Below are 21,287 nucleotides of genomic sequence, written 5' to 3'. Positions count from 1 at the left end.
GGATAATAGAACCCACTGGTGGCAACAATATCCACAAGGATAAAGACAGGTCTTTTGATAACAGAAACCTGAGTAAGATTGTGCCCCCCTACAAAGCTGGGGATGATATCCACAAATGGATGACTGCACTTGAGAGAGCCTGCAAGGTACAGCAGATCCCTCAGGAGCAGTGAGCAGCAATCTTGTGGCTCTCCTTTGAAGGTAGAGGCCGAGACAGACTCCTCACAGTTAGTGATGGGGATTCTAGAAACTACCTGGTCCTGAAGAGTGCTCTGATTGATGGGTTAGGCTTAACCACTGATCAGTACAGGTTAATGTTCAGAGATACCCAGAAGACACAGACTCAGGACTGGACTGAATTTGTTGAGTGTGCCACTAAGGCTCTGGAGGGATGGTTGCTAGGAAGCAAGGTTACAGACTATGAAGGATTGTATAATTTGCTGATGAGAGAACACATTTTAAATAATTGTCAGAACCAGCAGTTGCATCAACATTTGGTTGACTCAGATTTGACCTCTCCCCAAGAATTGGGAAAGAGGGCGGATAAATGGGTTAGAACCAGAGTTAAGCAAAAGAACCAGAACCAGAATCAGGGTGGTGACCAGAAGAAAACAGACCAGAAGGGTGGGGAGCAGAAAGCTAAAGACCAGAAGTCTTCAACAGGGCCCCAAACTAATGCAGAGGGTGGGTCCCAAACTTCTAAGAAGAAGAAGAAAGAAGGTCAAAGAAAACCCTGGTGTAGTACTTGTAAAAACACCTCTCACTGGACAAGTGAGTGTAAAAATGGTGGAACCCCCAGCACTACAGCCCCTAAGGCACCTGCACCCACTAGTACAGCTAGCAGTGCTGGTCCACAAACCAAAGGGCTAGTGGGTATCACCTTGGGAACTGAAGGAGATTCTGACCTAGTCAGAACCCTTACACAGGCTGTTCTGATATGTGAGGGGGACATAGATTTGGCCCCTACCATAAGTCCCAGTAATCTGGGCAAATACAGACAGACACCTTTGATTAATAACAAAGTGGCTCAAGCTTACAGGGACACATGTGCCAGTGTCACCATGGTAACACCTAACTTTGTGGACCCTGGACAATACATGCCAGGTGATAATTACCTGGTGACCAATGCCAGCAATGTCACCACTACCCATAGTGTGGCAATTGTTAACTGTTGTGGGGAGGGGTAACTGGCCTAAAAAGAGTTGTAGTTAGTGCTGATCTCCCAGTTGAATGTTTGTTGGGCAATGACCTGGAGAGCTCTCTATGGTCAGAAGTTGAGTACAGGACTCATGCAGAGATGTTAGGGATATCATCACATGTCCTTGCTGTGACCAGGTCACAGGTCAAAAAGTGCCTCTCTGAACCTCAGGTCTTGGATCCTGGAACAATGGACCAAGCACCTTCCAAGAAGAACAACAGGAGGGTTAAGGCTGTGCCCTCCCAACTGCCTACAAGTGAGGATCAAGCTTCACAGGAAGCTGGTCTTGAGACCCCTGAAGGAACTGTGTCTGAAGAACTTGAACCTGACCAGGTTGAGTTTCTGGGGACAGGGGGACCTTCTAGGGCAGACTTGGGGCAGGCTCAGTTAACCTGTCCTTCTCTTGAACCCTTCAGACAGCAGGCTGCTGCTGAGGCTGCTGGGAATGCTCAAGGTGCCCATAAAGTTTATTGGGATGAAGGACTCCTTTATACAGAGGGTAGAGACCCCAAGCCTGGTGCAACCAGGAGGTTGGTTATACCTCTGCAATTTAGGGGTTTCCTTCTCACCTTGGCCCATGATATTCCTTTAGCAGGACTCTTAGGCCAGAATAAGACCTGGGACAGGCTTGTCCCTCACTTTCACTGGCCTCACATGTCTGAAGACACCAAGGAGTTTTGTCGCTCCTGTGAAACCTGCCAAGCCAGTGGTAAAGCAGGTAGCACCACAAAGGCCCCCCTGATACCACTACCTGTGGTGGGGGTTCCCTTTGAAAGAGTGGGGATTGATATTGTAGGTCCAATGGATCCCCCTACAGCATCTGGGCACAGATTCATACTGGTGGTGGTGGACCATGCCACCAGGTACCCAGAGGCAATTCCACTTAGGACCACAACAGCTCCTGTTGTGGCCAGGGCCTTACTTGGAGTTTTCTCCAGAGCGGGGTTTCCTAAGGAGGTAATATCTGACAGAGGTGCCAACTTCATGTCAGGATATTTGACAGCTATGTGGAAGGAATGTGGTGTCAACTACAAGTTCACCACTCCTTACCATCCACAGTGTAATGGGCTTGTTGAAAGGTTTAACAAAACCCTAAAGGGTATGATCAAAGGATTACCTGAAAAGCTCAGGCACAGATGGGACATCCTTCTGCCCTGCCTTTTGTTTGCTTACAGAGAGGTCCCTCAAAAGGGAGTTGGCTTCAGCCCCTTTGAATTGTTGTTTGGGCACCCTGTAAGAGGACCCCTATGTCTAGTGAAGGAAGGATGGGAGTTACCTCTCAAAAAGCCTAAACAGGACATAGTGGACTATGTACTTGGTCTCCGCTCCAGGATGGCTGAGTACATGGAAAAGGCATCCAAAAACCTTGAGGCTAGCCAAGAATTACAGAAAGCTTGGCATGACCAAAAGGCTGCATTGGTTGAGTTTCAGCCAGGACAGAAGGTATGGGTGTTGGAGCCAGTGGCCCCAGCAGCTCTCCAAGACAAGTGGTCTGGACCCCATACAATTCTGGAGAAGAAGGGAGAGGTTACCTAATTGGTGGACCTAGGAACTCCCAGGAGCCCCCACAGGGTGCTCCATGTCAACAGACTAAAGGCATATGTCAACAGGGAAGACATGGGCTTGATCATGGCTACAGATGAGGGGCAGGAGGAAGAGAGTGACCCTCTCCCAGACCTGCTCACTCAGAACCCTGAGGATGGCTCAGTTGATGGTGTGGCCTTAGATGGCAGCCTCACTGAACATCAGCAAAATGACTGTAGACAAGTTCTGCAGGCATACAGGCATATGTTCTCATTGACACCCAGTCAGACTAACTGGTGTACCCATGTGGTGGACACTGGTGACAGTCTTCCTGTAAAGAACAATATTTACAGGTAACCTGATCATGTCAGGGACTGTATGAAGACTGAGGTGCAAAAGATGCTGGAATTAGGTGTCATTGAGCCTTCAGAGAGCCCCTGGGCTAGCTAAGTGGTTCTGGTCCCCAAACCTCACGCCAAAGATGGCAAGAGAGAGATGAGGTTCAGTGTGGATTAGAGAGGACTCAATGCTGTCACCAGGACAGATGCACACCCTATTCCAAGGGCAGATGAGCTCATTGACAAGTTGGCTTCTGCCAAATATTTGAGCACATTTGACTTGACAGCTGGCTACTGGCAAATCAGGTTAGCTGAGGAGTCTAAAGCCAAGACAGCATTTTCACACCCCTAGTGGGCATTATTAATTTGTGGTGATGCCCTTTGGTTTGAAAAATGCACCTGCCCCCTTCCAAAGGTTGGTGAATCAAGTCCTTACTGGGTTGGATGACTTTTGCGCAGCATATCTGGATGATATTGCTGTCTTTAGCTCCACCTGGTAGGATCACCTGGTCCACCTGAAGGAAGTGCTTGAGGCTCTGCAGAAGGCAGGCCTCACTATAAAGGCAACAAAGTGCCAGATAGGGCAGAGCAAGGTTGTATACCTGGGCCACCTTGTAGGTGGAAGCCAAGTTCAACCACTGGAGAGTAAGATCCAGACCATCAAGGACTGGTCCCCTCAAACTACCCAGACTCAGGTCAGAGCTTTCTTGGGCCTGACTGGGTACTAGAGAAAGTTTGTTAAGTACTATGGGTCCATTGTGACTCCTCTTAATGATGTGACATCCAAGAAGATGCCCAAAAAGGTTCAGTGGACAGTAAACTGTCAAAAGGCATTTGATGACCTGAAGAAGGCCATGTGCTCTGCACCTATCCTGAAGAGTCCTAACTACTCAAGAGAGTTCATTGTCCAAACAGATGCTTCTGAGTTGGGAGTGGGAGCAGTGCTTTCACAGCTTAATGTAGATGGCCAGGACCAGCCCATTGCTTTTATTAGCAGAAGGCTGACCCCCAGAGAAAAACGTTGGTCAGCTATTGAGAGGGAGGCCTTTGCTGTGGTGTGGGCACTGAAGAAGCTGAGACCATACTTGTTTGGCACTCACTTCAAGATTCAGACCGACCATAAGCCCCTCTTATGGCTTAATCAGATGAAGGGTTAAAACCCCAAACTGCTCAGGTGGTCCATTTCCCTACAGGGGATGGACTTTACAGTGGAGCACCGCCCAGGGACTGACCATGGCAACGCAGATGGTCTCTCCAGGTACTTCCACTTAGAACTTGAAGACACAACTGGTCAAGGTTAGTCTAATGTCCCTGCATTTGGGGGGGGGGGGTTGTGTAGGAGAGTAGGGTCTGCTATCCTATGGTCACCCCAAATTTTTGCTTTTTGCTTCACTGGTTTATGACTTAATGTGGCTGTGGGCCTGCTAATCAGACCCACAGACTGCTGTTCTCTCGCTAAATTACAGCCAATGCACCCTAGGTGCATTACGAATTGGAAATGGTTCACCTTATTGGCCCCTGTAACAGTGTACCCTAGGTACCCAGGGCATAGGTGTTTCCAAGGCCTACCAGGGGCTGCAGCATGTATTGTGCCACCCCTGGCCTGGCCTCCATATTTGACACAACTGGCTGATCACTCAGCTGGGGTAAGTTGGTGTAATCACCGCTTACTTAGATATAGTATCCCTATATCTAACCTTAAACTGGACACATATGTTCCTATCAGCCACTCCTATGGAATGCCTCTTCAATCCTCGAGGCAGAGTGCTTGGAAATTTGTGAGATGGTGCTCTAGCATGTGCTGAGCCTGTCTGCAGCTGTCGGGAACCACTCCCTTAGCTGTTCCGGGATATTGCCATACCATATACTCTTAAGTGCATTATAATCCTCGCTGTTATATGCTAACTTTGGTTTGGCTTTATCAAAACATGTCGAGTAAGGTGTCATACGATTTGGAATACTATCCCCTCGACAGTTCTGCCAACGGGGATAGCATTCCACCCTTCTAGAGGGACACGACATGTGTGTAGCCTTAACCCCGGTTAAAGTTAACCAGAGCCTCAGCATCCTAAAATGGATGCTGCCACCACAGACACAAGTCTGACCTCCTGCTGCTGCGAGTCCTTCCAGCGAGGGAGGCTTGGACAAAGGGTTTACTGCCTTGGGAGGTGCGAGCACCCCCCCAGACAGGATTTTTTGTATTGGGTAAGACAGGGCTGAATAGATTGAGACATACCCGGGGCACACAAGGTGTCCCCGTGCATAAGCCAGTCCAAACCGTTCCTGGGACTTTCCAGACCCAGGCCTGGCGAGGAGCTGGACAAAGGAAAGGGGGTGTAAACGCCCCCTTTCCTGGTCCCACCCAGAGGAGGGACCTAGCAGGTGATCCACCCCTCAAATTGGGAATAAGAGTGGGAGCAGTGCCAGAGCACCTCAGATCATCCTGAATCAACTTTAAACGAAGAAGACGACTGGACTTCAACATTCTGCTGCACAGAAGACTAAAGAGAATCTCCCTTGTGGCCTAGGAGTGGCCACCCTGTGAACACAGGCACCAACCAGCGAATCGACGTCTGCTTTGCCGCCGCCTCCCGCCGGATCCCGAGCCCAGAGCCTGACAAGACCCAGACTCCCAGACTTCTCACAGCCGGATCCACAGTCCTTGCAAAGAAGGGACCAGTGGAGGCACCGAGAGACGTGGGACCGGACATCTTGGAAGACACCCGAAGAGCTGACTGCGCAGCATCAGAGGCATCCTCGACATTGTGCTTTTGGGGACTGAGAACCCCCACCACCGAGCAGCCCTTGCACTAAAGATCAGCCCCCAGCATCTCCACGATCTGCGTGGGGCCCTTTTGCATTGTGCTACTCGACGCCCATCCCGGCCACTAGCCACGTGGTCAGTGGCCATCTTGGTGACGAAATCGAAGAACTACACTGGGGGTCTGGTTGCTCCAGACCTGCCCCAGCTCCTGTAAAAAGGAGCACCCGCTCTGATCTTGCTGGTCCGAGTAACAAGCCTTTTTTGACTCCTGCGTGGTTTGCATTAGCCAAGGCCTGTTTGCTTCAATCAAGTTGCCGACACCGCCAACAGCAAGAAGCCTGCGTGGGACAGCTTGTGACTGACTCCTAGACGTCCTCAACCCCCGGTGTCCACGTGGCTGCAGAGAAAAGCTACACCTCGACGCCTGTTTGCACCCGACATCACCTGGTTCCAATCTGGTTCGACGGTAGTCACAGGCTAGTGACTTTGAACATTGTCCCCTCTGCTTTCAGGTCTTCACATCTTCAGATCCACCCTTGGATCCACCGGAACTCTTCACACCGAGCCGCCTGCAGCATCTTCAGCTCCAAGCACCATCGACCAGCGTGACGAAACCCGACACTATTTCGACCCTATGCACCCGCTTCCTGTGGGTGAGGTAAATCAGCAACGCCGGTGTTCCTACACTGGTACACACCTCTAGGGCCTGTGTATCAAGTTTCAGCTTTCTAGGTCACTCGGAAGGTTCCGAACTAAGTAACTTACTAACTTTTACGCACCATAGACTTTGTATTGGTGAGTGCGTGCACTTTAAGCACTGCACCTGAGTCCCGCGGGCCTTTCCCGACTTAGTCACTGCTAGTCCCGAACAGCTCTATCTATTCCCAAGGCCCTAGGCCTGTTTCCTTTCAGATTGGTATCTCTTATACCACTTTCTTAGTATATGGTTTAGGTGGCCCCTAGGGCTCATCCATATTGTGCAACTTTTGTGTATTTTAAAATGTGTTTTGTTTAACGCTTGTGCTTCTGTGCTCATAAAGAGTTCAGGGGATATTTGTAGTTAATAAATATATATATATTTTCAATATATATCTGTGTGGTGTCCATTCATGTGGTATTCAAGGGGGTTGTGTATGGTAATACAGATGGCTTCACATGCCTTTCATAGTTTAGCCTAAGACTGCTTTGTCCACGTTACCACTAGGATAACTGGTCTATAAGGTTGACTTACAACCGATCATCATAAGGGTTGCTTGGCATGGTACAAGGTGATCACTAGAACTAGTGAGCATCATATACCAGGACAACTTCTCACAATTGCCATACCATATACTTTTAAGTGCATTATAATCCTCGCGGTTATTTGCTAACTTTTGTTTGGCTTTATCAAACATGTCGTGTAAGGTGTCATATGCTTTGGAATACTACCCCCTAGCCAGTTCTCGCGACAGGTGTAGAATTCCACCCTTCTAGAGGGAGAAGACATGTTACTTTGCTTAAACGCGGTTAAATCTAACCAAGCCCCAGCATCACAAAATGGATGCTGCTGCCACAGACACAAGTCTGGCCTCCTGCTGCTGACCGAAACTCCAACAGGGAAGGCCTGGACAAATGGTATCCTGTCACAGGGAGGTGTTACACCACCCCAGACAGGAGATAGTGGATTGTAGCTGGGAGGGTTGAATGAAACTAGACACTGCCTGGGGAGCACAAGGCTTCCCATGCATAGTCCTGTTCAAACCGGTGCTGGGACACTCCAGTCCCAGCTCTGGCATGAAACTGGACAAAGGGAAAGGGGTGTAACCACGCCCTTCCTGGGTCCCACCCACAGGAGGGACCTAGCAGGTAATCCAGTCCCTTGATTTGGAATAAAGGTAGGAGCTGTGCCCAGGAGCATTAGATTATCCTGAACAAAACTTTGATACAGAACTCTGGATCCTTCGACATCCCACTCGGGGTGGAAGACTGAAGAATCTCCCTTGTGGTCAAGGAGTGACCACCCTGTGCAAACTGGCACCATCCAGCACCCAATGGTTTGCTTTGTTGCAGTTCCTGCCAGAACTCGAGCAACAAAGATCAACAAGACCCAGCTTCCCTGACTTCTAACAGCCCGATCCACTGTCCCAGCGAATCTGAGACCCGTGGAGGCGACATGGAATCTGAGACCCGTGGAGGCGACATAAAGCTTGGAGCTGGCCATCTTGAAAAGACTGCGAAGTGCTGACCGAGCAGCTTCTGAGGCACCCTCAAAGCTGTGCATTGGGGTTTGAGAAGCCTAATCCCCGAGCAGCTTGTGCACCAAAGATCTCCCCTCCACAGTCATCCAATGCTGCGTGGGGCCCTTTTGCATTTTCCTGCTTGACGTGTTGGTCCGGTCACTTGTCCGTTGGCTAGTGGCCCCAGAACCAATGAACCTTGAAATGTACACGGCTAGTCCGGTTGCTTCAGACTTGCCCTCACTCCCCTGAAAAGGATCCACCGCTCTGACCTTGCTGGTCCGAGTAAGAAGCAATCTTCAAATCCTGCGTGGGTTGCACTTGCCAAGGCTTGTTACCTCCGATCCGGAAGTCGACACCGCTGACAGCGAGAGCCTTTGTGGGACAGCTCGTGCTCCACTCCTGGTCATCGTCAATGCCCCAGAGTCCAAGTGGCAGCGGAGACAAGCTTCACAACAACCACCTGATTGCGCCCTACATTGCCTGGTTCCTTCCTGGTTCCATCCTGGTCACTGGCTAGTGACCCAGACTCTGTCCCCTCTGCTTTCAGGTACTCTACATCTTCGATCCACCCTTGGATCCAACCAGACTCTTCCCTCCTGGCCGCCTGCAGCATCTTCATCTCCAGGCTCCATAGATCTCCACGACGAAACCTGACACACTTTGGCACCTATGCACCCGGCTTCCTGTGGGTGAGGTAACGAACTAACACTGGTGCCCCTGTAGTGGTTTACACCTCTAGTGTCCAAGTTTAAAGTGGGGTAATTCTATTCCAGTCGGAAGACTTCCAGAACAGTAACTCTATAACTTTTACGCGCCTTTGACTTTGCATTGGTGCATGCGTGTGCTTTAGGCACTGTACCCACGTCCCACGGGCCTCTCCCGACTTCATCACTGTTAGTCCTGAGCAGTCCCAGCGATTCACAACGCCCTAGGCCTTACCATTGTTCGAGAGGTGGTACATATACTACTATTTTAGTATATGGTTTGAGTGGCCACCGGGCCTATCCAAAAATGTGCAACTTTTGAATGTTTAACTGTGCTTTTGTTTAAACGCTTGTGCCTCTGCACTCATAAAGAGTACAGAGGATTATTCTAGTAATAAATACATATATTTTTTATAATATATAACTTGTGTGGTGTACTTTCATTTGATTTACAAGATTGCATATGGTAAAACAGCTGGTTTTACATGCCCTCTTGTGTTTAGCCTAAGACTGCGTAGTCCATGCTACCCCTAGGATAGCTTGTCTATAAGGTTGACTATACAACCACCACCATACGGGATTGTTTGGACTGATACAGGGTGCCCACAGAACTGTGGACATCATACATCAGGCCAACTTCTCACAAGCAGCTAATGGGGTCTTCATTCTCGATGCAAGATGAAGAATATTACGGATCATCCTTGAGTTATCCGTAATAGACCTGCCCTTAACAAATCCGGACAGATAGATATTGACAAGGTCTAGAACAACAGTATTCAAACGAGAGGCCAGAATTTTTGCATACATTTTACAATCGGTGTTGATTAAAGAAATAGGCCGGTAATACTTACAAAGGGAGGGATCCTTATCCTTTTTAGGGAGTAGGCACAACATAGCTTGGGTGAAGGAGCCTTTAGACTCACCCGCGGAAAGAAAAGAAGAGATCAGAGAGGATAAATGAGGTATGAGATATTGTTTAAATTGAAAGTAAAAATGAACAGTGAAACCATTGGGGCCATGGGACTTATCTTGGGTAAGAGAGTGATAGCCTGCAGAATTTTCTTATCTGAAAGGGGAGCATCTAACGGAGAGAAGTCAAGGTCAGTGGGCGAGGACTTGGGAATGCTGGAAAAGAAGGAGTCAATTTGGGAGGGGGACGGGGTAGATTCAGGCGTATATAACGAGGAATAATAATGAACAAAGCAATCAAGAATCTCATCATCCGTACTATGTCGAACCCCGCTAGCATCGGTTATCATCACAATTTTAGATTTCTGCTTCTTAATATTAAGATAATTTGCGAGAGTCCTACCAGCTTTATTACGGCCTGCACATTTTTGAGTTAAATTTTAGCAGGTGATTACAGGCCAAATCGTATGAGAATTCATTAAATTGAATTTTAGCTTGAACGAGAGAAGAAAGAGCATCAGGGGAATTAGACGAATAAAACGTGTGTTCAAGTTCCTTAATTTGTTTAAGAATGGTAGATGATTTAGCAATGGTCTGTTTCTTTTTTCGTGATACGAAATCAATTATAAAACCTCTGGCAGAGGCCTTAAAGGCATCCCAAACAAAATGAAATTGAGAGGCAGAATTAAGATTTGTGCGGAAGAAATCTTCCATGAAATGTGTGAACTGGTCAATAAATTGTGGATCCAAAAGGAGAGAGTTATTGAAACGCTAAAGGCGGGAGTTGGGAGTAGGCGCAGGAAAATCCATATCTAGGATAACCGGAGCGTGATCCGAAATAAGGATAGAGCCGATTTCTTCATTTGTTACAAATTGAAAGGTGTATTGGGTGAGGAAGATATAATCAATCCTAGAATGAGAGGAGTGAACGGGGGAAAAAAAAGAAAACTCAAGGGCATCATCGTGAGAAAGTCTCCAGGAGTCTATTAATCCTCTAGAGGAGATTGCTCTGCAAAAGGATTTCTGCATTTTATTGGGAGTATACCTGGGCTGTGATTTGCGATCCAGGAAAGGATCCATCATCTGATTGCAGTCACCCCCAACAATTAAATTAACATTTGTGTGTGAAGAAAGAAACTTGGAGAAATCATTCCAAAAAGTGAGGTCAATGCCATTCGGCCCATACACATTGCAAAAGGATAAAACAGTATTGTTAATAACAACATCTAAATACAACCATCTACTATTTGAATCAGAAAACTAATTCTTTAGCTGAAGTTACAAGGATATATGAAATAAAATAATGACACCATTCTTATGATTTACAGATGGCGAACAGAAAACATCACCCACCCATTGCTTGTGCAAGGAGGAAAGGTCTTTTTGTGAGATATGAGTTTCTTGCAACAAAGCAACTTGTCATTTTAACCTAGCTAAATGAGATAAAACCCTTTGTTTTTTAATTGGATTACGGAGACCCTTGACATTCCAAGAGATAACACGGAGACCCTTCATTGAGAGACGAAGGGGAAACATATGCCAGAGAGCAAAAAAGTTAGAAAAGAAAAAAAAGACATATCCAAAAATGGGCAGATAGCATTAAACAGGAAGGAAAAGCAACCACGAGTAAAGCGAGTGAAGCCTGATATAAAAAAAGACAGAGTTGTGATAACAAATAAAAAGAATGCATGGGAAACACAGAGTGAACTAATTGGGTGTAGGAGGATGCAACAGAGAAAAACAGAAGTAAGGGAAAGAGAAGGAGCAGAGGTGCATGAAAAACACCCCAAGAAGAAAAGGAGAAAAGGAAAAGGCGTCGAGGGAAAGAAGAAAAAAGGTTGGGATGCGAAAGCTCCCATAAGATTTAGCGAAAAGAACAGGATGGCAAAAAACCAAAAGGCTCTAGCCATACGAAACAAGAAACAGAACAGACAATATGGTGAGAGCGGGAGCAGCAGGAGGAAGACGACCGCACAACAACGGGGAAAATCGAATGCAAAGCCTAATGATCGAGAGGTAGAGAGGTAAATGACACTGAGACAAATGAAAAGAGACTAAGCACGACAATGTAAGACAAATAAAGGAAACTTACCAAGCATCCATGAGGGAAGGTAGCGTACTTGGATCTGACAGAAGAAAACGCACAACGGAGTATCACAACGAAAGAGAGGTAGGGTCAAACACTTGGAAGGTATATCTGAAAGACAAGGGAGATAAAGAACAAACTTTATCACGAGGAACAGTATAACAGAAAATTAGAGAACAACAAATAAAAACAGTTTAACATTAAGAGCTGCTGTGTTCCATGGTGTCATCCTTGTGGGCGTTAATGAATTTCCGAAGGTCGGCTGGTTCTTCGAAGCTGAATGACCTTTCTTTATACGTAACCTGGAAGAAACAAGGATGGATGTGTCCATATTTTGCATTCATAGCCCGAAGCATAGGTCGTAAGTCCAGGAATTCCTTGCGACGAGCAGCAGTCAACTTTGAAACATCCTGATTAAGAAAAAGTTTGTGGCCAGACCATAGCAACTGCTTATGCTGCTTAGCAGATTGAAGGATGGTCATTAGATCAGAGTAAAGTAGAAAATACGCAATGATGCCTCTGGGTTTCGAGGAAGCAGAGGAATTTTTAGGGCCAAGACGGTGCACCCTCTGAATATTAACATCCAAATCTTTAGGAATTCCAGTGATAGGCAGAACTTGTGTCTTCCGGAATTGGATGATATCAGACCCCTCCGAATTTTCTGGAACACCATAAATGCGCAGATTATTGCACCTATTACGATTTTCCAAGTCCTCCGAAGTTTTCTTAAACATTTCAACTTCCTAAATGAGACTGACGACCTGGGCAGCGACATCCGGACATTACTAATCTATTGTTCGACATCCGTCACCCTTTTGTCTAGATTAGACCATTTATCATCAAGTCTCTGTAGAGTTGTGGAGGTATCCTCCATAAAAGGTCGAATAAGGCGGAGTTCCTCCATAATATCCTCAAGAGTGATAGGAAGTGGAAACTTGGAGGGTGAAGGGGGGTCTTTCTTTTGGCGCTTACCCGAAGAGGCAGAGTCTTTGCGCACCGTAGAGGCAGCATTAGAAGCTTTTGAAGGTTGAGTATGCTCCATTGTGACTAAGGCAGAGGAGCTCAATGCAGAAACAGAACACCACACAAAAAAAGACCAAAAGGCATAGGAATCCACAAGAGCATCCACAAAACGGTCAAAAATGTCCTTAAAAAAGAAGTAGAAGCATTCAGAGTCCAGTAGCAGCACCAGAGAGGCCGCGCAAATAGCGGAATCAACGGCTATTCATAAGAGCCCACTGACGCAGATTACTATAGGAGCTGTAACAATAGAGGTGGAGCTTCCATAAACAAATGAAGGAGAATGACCAAAACTGCAGCATTAGGTGTAAAGCAGCAGAAAAAAGAGGCAGATAGTCCATATCCGTAGATGTTATGTTAGAAAAAGCATTTGTTTAAAAAAAAAACGAGTGAGGAGACGGAACAGAAAACAAAATGGCGGCTGTAGCAGAGGAGATCGTGTTTTCACCATTTAATCCATGAAAACAAGGGTAATATGAGCAGCCGGCATACCCATCAGCAGGGGGGCATTTCCGACGTCCGAATCAGTGGTTTGTTGCGGGATACGCTGATCGGAAGCAGGTCCTTCATCTCTGTAGCGCCGCCGAAGTTACGGAGCTCAGGGAGGGGCGGCTATCTTAGCCTCCGCGTCGCGCGCTCTCCAGCCGAGGCCTTCTTCACCCTGCTGTCTGCTTAAATTAGCCCTGCGTGCCACCGTCATTGCTAGCACAAGTGACGTCAAGGACCAGGCCTCAGGCAGGCGAGGCCTGCTTCACCCTGCTGTCTGCTCAAATGAGCCCGTCATTGCTAGCACAAGTGACGTCAAGGACCAGGACTGTCAGGCGAGGCCTGCTTCACCCTACTGTCTGCTCAAATGAGACAAGCGTGCCTCCATCATTGCTGGCACAAGTGATGTCAAGAAGATACAGCAGCAGCAAATTACTTAGAACAGGAGCCTTGGGCTAAGAAGCCTGCAGCAGCACAGAAAGTAGCACAGTCCTTTTCACAGATGTGTGTTTTTAAGGTCTCACCTAGCGTTGTAGCGCATGTGCTGAAATCTCGGTAATACCTGAAGGGAGAGATGAGATTTCAGAAGGGGACTTGAAGCCCCGACCAACATTTTTAGGTCGAGCCTAGACAGCGCATGCGCTGTCGCAAGACCTGAAGTAACCAGTATTTGGTGTGTAATCCCGCCTCCCACTTCGCATTGGCTCACTCCTCCCTTGCTCGTTTATTATTTGCTCGCGCTCCCCAGACGTCACTTCTGTTTATTGCAGGCAGCACCGGCCAAGTACAGTTTCGTTTCGCTGCATGCCCGTATGTTTTCATTTAGGGACTACTTCATTGTTTTTTTTAAGCACCATGGTGCCTGGTTCACCCATAGCTGCCCACGCCTTTCTTTTCTTTACTCTATTTTTTTAAACTGTGTATGGTTTTCTTTCTGACAACGCGGCACAACAGTAACAGCGTCTGTGAATATTTTTAAAATGCGTGGCTCGCAATGGCACCTGTGTGTTTTTTTTTAATGCAGGTTGTTTTAAATTGTGTACAGCATCTGCTCTCTGCCCGTTAAGTTTAATTTGATGCTGCACATCCCTTGGGTTTACCCTCCTCCCGGCCCCCATCCCCGCTGCCTGCCTCACATTCCCGCCCCTCATTCTCGAGCCGCTGCCGGTGCCCATTGGTTGTGCAAGGGGGATGCTGTGTAAAGGATCCCGGTGCACCATGTGCTGAGGACAAGTCGAGACTTGCAGCTCAGCTCGTGTTTCAGGCGGAGCTCCAGGGGTCGCAGGCGGGACAGAGGGGTCTTCACACCTCCTCATACCCTGTCGGGCTGTGCACGGGCCCCGACACTGACATTTCTCGTAGCCCCCTTTCCACAGAACCACAAATCCCGCCCCCCATGCCCCAGAACAACAGACCCCCGCCTCCCTTGCCCCAGAACCACAGACCCCGCCCCTCGCCGCCGTGCCAGCCCGTGCCGAGTAACACACTCTCATTGAGGGCAGAGGGTTCTGTCAGACACTCTCGCCGCACACTGAGAGACTGCAGGGAGCGAGCCACAGGTAAAGCGATGCTTTAATTTTTAAATCACAGTACTGCAGGGAAACATTACAAATACAAATCTTGATGCATATTTCTTTTATATTCTGGAATGTAAAAGCTGGGCATTTTTCCCTTTCTACATTTGATTTATTTTTTTAATTACGGTGTCTCCATTGTACATGAATGTTTTCGCCCCTTTTGGTGCCAGGCGTGTCCTGGAGACACTTTCTAAAAAATCCGTTTCTGGATATGATTTTTCAGGAGAATTATTAATTTTAATTTAATTTAATGTCATTTATAGAGATTGTGGGAAAGGTTTTAAACTCCAGACCATTTGCAGTAACTTTTATGAGGACTGCAGAGAGGCTTGGTCTCTTCCCAGGGACACACCCAATGTCCAGGGCTGACCTAGGAGACACTTTAGGGTTCATAAACTAGCTCCTGATGTTGCTGAATGTACTGGCACAGAACCAAATAAACTTTCCCCTCGTGCATTGGCATTTTGAATCAACATTTGCCACTTCCGAGCAGTACCCATATAAAACATGTTTCCATCGGTAGGTTGAAATGTAAATTGTTTTGGGAACGTTTTAGCAATTTGGCCCTTAGAGACTGGTGGTGCATGCATGTCACTTGTCTCTCTCCTCGTCTCTCTTTTTAGAGGGCGTGAGGTGCAGAAAAACGGTACGAGAGACAGAAGGTGTTTCTTCTACAGCATGTTGTGGAAAAAAAAGAATTGAGGAAGCGTTTTGAAAAAAGATTGTTTTCTCATGAATCGGGGGAAATGGACATTGCTAATATTATTTGTGTAGTGTTGCAGGCTTTTGTTACAAAAAATTCGCTTTTTGGTTTTCCCTTTGGTGGCTTGGTTTAACTTTTTTCGATTATTGTTTATTGGTGAAACTCCTGTACAGCCATTGGTTTCCTGTTTTTGAAACCTTATTTCAAATGGGTGCTGCCTTCCAAAAGTAATTTTGTTGTTCGTTTTGGGGGCAGAGTAAAAATGCTCTTTTGGAAACCTTTTAATGTCATTGAAGCAGGGCCGGACTGGGAACCAAAACTGGCCCTGGAAAAGTGCTCTCCTGGCCCCCCCAGGTGTTTGGGGGGTGCGGCCGAGCTATTTGTCAGGGCTGGTTTCGGCCAATTTTGTCCCATGAGCCAATATTGCAGCTGTGCTGCACAAACAGCCTTGTGATAGAATTGGCTCCACCGGGGCCCAAAATTGGCCCCCAGCCTGGCCGCCCACCCGGACATGCCAGGTACCCGCTACGGCCAGTCCGGCACTGCATTGCAGTCTCACATTTACACAAGTTTACGCTACTGGCATTGTAAATGTCAATGCCTTTTATTTATGTCTTAAAAAAACAAAACAGAAATAAAAGGCATTGTCATTTACAATGTCAATAGCTCAAACTTGCATAAATGCGAGACCTATTGCATTGCAAATGCTTGTTATTGGGTGGCATCAGCCTTTATGCTAAACGCTGGCTTCCCATTGAAAATGATGCTTCTAGACCACTGCTCTTTCCTACTTTTGGACGGCCCATCCGGACTGGGTCATCTCCTTCACGGCTGTCGTGAAGCACTTTCTTATCGTTAGGGGGCCATCTGCTTTCACTCAGCCACGTGTTTGTTTTGGCATCACGCCTTCACTTAAAGTGAAAGCGAAAGCATGATGCAAATATAAACAAGCAGCTGAGCGCTTGTTTACTTCTGCCTTCCACGTTGTGACCTTTTTCCGTCTTGCCTTTTCTTCCAAGAAGTTTCTAAATCATATAATGACTAGAAAGTTGTTGAAAAGGGACAGGGGTGGAAAATTGAAAACAAATCTCACAGGATCAGACAAAGGTGCTAGAACTCCAGAATCGCAGGTGCAGGCAGGAAGCATGTTCCTCAGACCGCTCAATTCTCGTAGGCACAGGGGGGAACGTTGATAAAGCCCAGCGCTTCGAAGCCTGGCCGCGCGCCAGCAGGTATCCTTTTCTCCGCAGCAGCAAATCACGCGGGTGCCTATTAGAAAATGTTACGCTGATCCGTCATGGCAGCTATTGGGGCTGGGAGGGTGGAGGCTGCCCTGGCCCTTCCCGTTTCACACGCAGCCTATTATCTGGCACCCAAGGAGGGCTTCCCCTCTCTCCTTGTGACCAGTTTGGACTGAAGAGATGGCCCTGCTTGCAAGCCTACAGGAATGTGTGTCATATAAGGACAGCAATGAGGCGAACACCCTCTTACAAACGCACCTCAGTGAGCGCAAACGCTGACCATGCTGTGGATTTGTCAGTGCCCTTTTGTGAATTACTGGTTAGAGGGGTGGGTAACCCAATATACCCTTGCGGGGTTGGGCAATCAATATGTTTATAGCAAAGAGTGCCAGCAAGGGATTTATTTCAAAAACCAAAGTTTTGCTGTGTGATGAGGTCTATATTATTAAATGGGTGCTGCCTTCCAAAAGTAATTTTGTTGTTCGTTTTGGGGGCAGAGTAAAAATGCTCTTTTGGAAACCTTTTAATGTCATTGAAGCAGGGCCGGACTGGGAACCAAAACTGGCCCTGGAAAAGTGCTCTCCTGGCCCCCCCAGGTGTTTGGGGGGTGCGGCCGAGCTATTTGTCAGGGCCGGTTTCGGCCAATTTTGTCCCATGAGCCAATATTGCAGCTGTGCTGCACAAACAGCCTTGTGATAGAATTGGCTCCACCGGGGCCCAAAATTGGCCCCCAGCCTGGCCGCCCACCCGGACATGCCAGGTACCCGCTACGGCCAGTCCGGCACTGCATTGCAGTCTCACATTTACACAAGTTTACGCTACTGGCATTGTAAATGTCAATGCCTTTTATTTAAGTCTTAAAAAAACAAAACAGAAATAAAAGGCATTGTCATTTACAATGTCAATAGCTCAAACTTGCATAAATGCGAGACCTATTGCATTGCAAATGCTTGTTATTGGGTGGCATCAGCCTTTATGCTAAACGCTGGCTTCCCATTGAAAATGATGCTTCTAGACCACTGCGCTTTCCTACTTTTGGACGGCCCATCCGGACTGGGTCGTCTCCTTCACGGCTGTCGTGAAGCACTTTCTTATCGTTAGGGGGCCATCTGCTTTCACTCAGGCACGTGTTTGTTTTGGCATCACGCCTTCACTTAAAGTGAAAGCGAAAGCATGATGCAAATATAAACAAGCAGCTGAGCGCTTGTTTACTTCTGCCTTCCACGTTGTGACCTTTTTCCGTCTTGTCTTTTCTTCCAAGAAGTTTCTAAATCATATAATGACTAGAAAGTTGTTGAAAAGGGACAGGGGTGGAAAATTGAAAACAAATCTCACAGGATCAGACGAAGGTGCTAGAACTCCAGAATCGCAGGTGCAGGCAGGAAGCATGTTCCTCAGACCGCTCAATTCTCGTAGGCACAGGGGGGAACGTTGATAAAGCCCAGCGCTTCGAAGCCTGGCCGCGCGCCAGCAGGTATCCTTTTCTCCGCAGCAGCAAATCACGCGGGTGCCTATTAGAAAATGTTACGCTGATCCGTCATGGCAGCTATTGGGGCTGGGAGGGTGGAGGCTGCCCTGGCCCTTCCCGTTTCACACGCAGCCTATTATCTGGCACCCAAGGAGGGCTTCCCCTCTCTCCTTGTGACCAGTTTGGACTGAAGAGATGGCCCTGCTTGCAAGCCTACAGGAATGTGTGTCATATAAGGACAGCAATGAGGCGAACACCCTCTTACAAACGCACCTCAGTGAGCGCAAACGCTGACCATGCTGTGGATTTGTCAGTGCCCTTTTGTGAATTACTGGTTAGAGGGGTGGGTAACCCAATATACCCTTGCGGGCTTGGGCAATCAATATGTTTATAGCAAAGAGTGCCAGCAAGGGATTTATTTCAAAAACCAAAGTTTTGCTGTGTGATGAGGTCTATATTATTAAGACTTATCATCTGAAGGAAAACAGTCACTGTTCTGTATACTGATATCTGTTTTCAGACCCTATAGAAGCTACCACACTAGCCCTATATAAGTCAATCAATTTCAAACAGTTTTAAGCAATTTTTGCAATTTTGTTCAATAAATAAACTTTGAAAAAAGAAGAATGTAAAGCAACATGGAAAAGTTTGTTTTTCAAAAAAACTTATTATTTATATTCTTTTGAGTTCAAATTATCAAGGGTTACACAATCAAGTGACAAAACAATCCATTAGTACATAAGAAAAACAATACAGTCTAAGAAAAATTCATAAAAACTTGACTTCTTTTAAGAATAATAAATAGAAAGTCAGATGCAGGGTGTAGACATGGATTGGTGTGTCGGTCTCAAAGGTTATATCCAAAGACCATCATCAGGACAGTGAATTTAATGCAATGTAGATGACCCCTATAAAAAAGTTATAAAATTAACATACATTCTTATCAAGTGTTGCTAACATACAATCATTTATATTTATATGTTTAAACTATTTACATTGAGTAGCTTAACAAACTGGTCAGATTGGTGACAAGAGTGCTGGCTGACGAAATTACAATTGAAACTTAGTCTAAGATATTCCACAAAATGAGGTAAATGAACTTACTTATAGTAAAATCAGAACTCGCTATGAGTAATCAAAGCTGTGGTTCAACATGAGGGTTCATAACCTGTGAGAAATGAATGTGAAGGTAAGATTAACCTACAGTGCACAAAATTGATTTCTGAGTTTGTCTCGGTGAGTACAAAAGTGACCAAAAAGATTGGTTTTTACCTCAAGGAATCGCCAAGTATCCCTTGTTGTTTATGTCCATACAATCAAGTCGATTGATGTCTAATCCTTATGCGTCAAGACTTTTGTTCTTATTACCAGGATTCTAGTGTGCTGAAACATCTAATATTTATTTTGTAGCATAAAATTTGCATGAGTTCGCTTGTTTATTTCTAGCTAAGCGAGTATATAGCATCATTTGATCTTTAGTAGGAGGCCGATATTGATGTTTATGTAGAAGTTGGCCACATAAAAGAACGAACATGCATTGGCCCGAGCTTGAGCAGATATCAAGTAATACATGATATATCTAGTGACTAATTGTAGACGAGACTGACTGTGATCATGTTGACAGAATATGTCAATAGCTTATTGTGAATCACGAGACCGGCCCTTCTAAAGTCTACGTATGTGGTACACATAATGAAATCCGAGTTATATTCATGTAATATCAACCAAACCAAAACATTTTTGGTGTGAGATTGTATACAGCAAATTTTATGAGGAGTTTATTAAAAAAACATAAGTCTGTACGTTTTTGTAGTCGCCAGCATTATGAATAGCTTTGATTCTATAAAGTCTCTGTGAAGGGACTCAGAGAGAAATATATATATATATATATTAGTGAGAGCATATTACAGCCAGTCTTTTAAATAGCTTTGATTCTATAAAGTCTCCGTGAAGCGACTCAGAGAGAAATATATATATATATATATAATGAGAGCATATCACAACGCGACACATATATCGCGTGGCTGCGTTTTAGGCATTGGCTTCTATTCACAAAAAATCACCGTCGAAGGTCGCGGAGAGAAATACATATATAAACAGTGTAAGCATATCACAACGCGATATCTATATGGCGTGGCTGCGTTTTGAGTCCGCTAATCGGGATTCTGTACTTACTATTGAATAGCAGCGTAACAGACGTGAAGGCTCCTCAGCGTCAGGTCAAAGGTGATCTGAGGGCTAGGCCAATCAAAGCGTATTTATACTACCCTGACGTTGTACGTGGAAGTCACGTGTCCTGTCTTTGATCAAGATGGGTATTCATTATGAAAATGGCCGCCATTTTAGAGTGGTCACATCGCTGTATTGTTACAGATGGAACCAACACGGTCAATTGATCGTCTTTACAAAAGTTATGGAAAAAGGCCCAGTTACATTCATTTATATATCGGCATTTAACATACTTTTTTATAAATACCTTTAAACAAGAGTGAGCTGTCATCGTGTACACAAATTAAATTAAATTAAGGATCGGTAATCTGTGACACTAACGGATGTTGCGGCTCATGTTGATTCAATGTATAAAAATCAAGTTTCTATGTAAGGAAAAGCATGTAAATTGTCCAAGTCGGTATTGACAGGATCAAACATTTGGGGTTTGTCTATCTCTTCGATTGTGGCGGCGCACATTATTGAAAGTACTAATATAACTGGCGCATTGCTGTGGCGCGCACATTCTTAGGATTCATGACATTATAAAACATTTAAAACATGACATATGCATAATCTAAACTTCATCTTTATGCATTCATGTACAGAAATATACAACAAGATGTATTCCACTCTGAGTGATAATATAGTATAATGTAGGCATAAGATACCTCATATCATCTGTCGCTGTAGTATAGCGATCACATTCTCTAGGTAGTCTCAAGGTTCATATTATATTACCCTTGCTGGAGATTATATTATGGTCAGTTTGGTGGAAGAATTTCAAGTTATACAGGCCAATGTGTGCCATTCGGTGGAAGAGTTTAGTCCATTTCTGACAC

The sequence above is a fragment of the Lissotriton vulgaris genome, chromosome 11 (assembly GCF_964263255.1).
Source record: "Lissotriton vulgaris chromosome 11, aLisVul1.2, whole genome shotgun sequence".
In the NCBI taxonomy this organism is placed as follows: domain Eukaryota; kingdom Metazoa; phylum Chordata; class Amphibia; order Caudata; family Salamandridae; genus Lissotriton; species Lissotriton vulgaris.
The sequence above is the reverse complement of the archived record's forward strand: the minus strand, read 5'-3'. Positions refer to the sequence as shown.